The sequence below is a fragment of the Rhinopithecus bieti genome, unplaced genomic scaffold (genome assembly GCF_001698545.2).
Source record: "Rhinopithecus bieti isolate Rb0 unplaced genomic scaffold, ASM169854v2 scaffold_35857, whole genome shotgun sequence".
NCBI lineage: Eukaryota > Metazoa > Chordata > Mammalia > Primates > Cercopithecidae > Rhinopithecus > Rhinopithecus bieti.
This window is the reverse complement of record NW_016814943.1, coordinates 198,630-200,410: the sequence shown is the minus strand read 5'-3', so window position 1 is coordinate 200,410 and position 1,781 is coordinate 198,630. Positions and strand designations below refer to the sequence as shown.

Here is a 1,781-nt window from a genome sequence, read left to right as displayed (position 1 = left end):
AGGTCAAAAATCTACCATCTTCAAAGTATACTGAAATAAATTTTAAGAGTGATGCTTTAAAATAGATGTTAAGTCTAAAATGTTTATTATTAGTCCATTCATGGCATGAAAGCTTAGAAATTCTAGCAGCCATGACTTACAACCAACTATAAATCTTTATCGGAACTCCAAAAGAGCAATTAACTCCTGTCCCCCTATCCTTGTCTCACACACCTGCTGCGAGGATTCTGAAATTTTGAAGAATGGAAGGTTCTCAAATGTCTAGTCTCTTCTGTTGAGACTTTCCCACGCTTTCACTGCACCAATAATGTAAAGAAGCAGCATTCGCCTAACTACAGATAAACTACTCCTAGTCACGTTATGACCATTTTTCGTCTAGTTCTAAGAAATGTCTAGATCATTTGCCTTCCTCACTCGAGGTCTGGAAAAGATAGACTGTTCCATGCTGTGTTACCTCATTTCTCAAGGCAAAGTCACAAACTCAACTAGGTTATAATGCCCAACTGAAGAAGACTAAAATTGCGGAAGAAAATAACTTTCACCTCCTATTTTGGAAATGGTTTTAAATCCAAAATTGTACAGTTATTCAATAATTCAGATAAAAGCTTCTTCATTTTAATATTCCATGCACTACCAGAACAAAACACCAGTACTTCCTAGGTTAACGGTATTAGAACACTAGAACACCTTTTAAGGGGGCTTTAAAGACATTTTAATTTGGGGACAGGATTTAGAACAATTCCCTTTACTCAGTGGAGAACATCACACTTTCTATGCAATGAAACTTAACTTTTACCTTAATGTTTTTAAATACTTAAACAGAACAAACAAGGACCTTCTGATGACTAAATTACCAGTTTTAATAGAACTTTCCCTACAGATAAACTTTAAAACAGAGTATAAAATGGTCACTCTAAAACAATGGCTAGCAAGCTAAAAAAAAAAAAAAAAATTAAATTAAAATGACTTCCAATNTCTCGTCCTGGGACTGGAATGTGTTTAATGCAGCTGCCAATCAAATACCCTTCAGCCATAGCAATGACATGAGTGACACCATCTCCACTGTCTATTACTGTAGCAGTAAATGTCTGTACTCCTACTTGTCTGGAGGTCCAAGATGCAGCTAAAGCAAGAACAGCATGCACAGCAATGTACAAGCCTGGAACATTGAAGGACTCAAATATTACTTCAGCAGTATATTCCCTGTTTTCTGGAGTATTAAGTCCAGGTTCAGACAAAATAAAACAATGGTCTTCAGTTTCTGCCCTTAAATATTTAGGATCACTTTCTCCATAAATCTTTTCGTCAGGTCCAACTTCAACTATACCATGGTGGATTGATCACTTTGTTGCATATGTAGGTTTTTTCTACTACTTCATCACCAATGAAGAAGTCTTGGTCATCAACACCTTTCATCACCCTCCTTTGAGATTGATCAGCCACTTTTGCGGACTCCTTAGCAGTGATACAGGAAAGGATGATCAACTGTGGTTCTATATTTCTGGCATATCCTAGTTTTGTATACCCCATGCTACTGCCCACCACACGGGCCTACAGCCCTCCCACCATCTCCCTCCTTGCCTGCTTCTGCTGCCGTTGCTATCTGCTCCATGCTGCTAGGGGCCAGAGATTCGTGGTGGGAGACAGGGGCTATCTGACTGACCATACACAGCCGGGCCGCCCTCACCATTGGGTAGGTAGCCAGGAAGCCCAAGCAGTAGCAAGAAAGCAGCAAGCTCAGTTGGCAGCCATCACTTCCGCAACCCAGACAGGCAGGCAGT

The 1,781-nt window shown here is 39.9% G+C and overlaps 1 pseudogene; it reads right to left on the bottom strand.

Annotated features, from left to right (window-relative positions):
• Window positions 1–967: 967 nt before the first annotated feature.
• On the bottom strand, window positions 968–1,530 carry LOC108515665 (actin-related protein 3 pseudogene; annotated as a pseudogene).
• Between the last annotated feature and the right edge of the window lie 251 nt (window positions 1,531–1,781).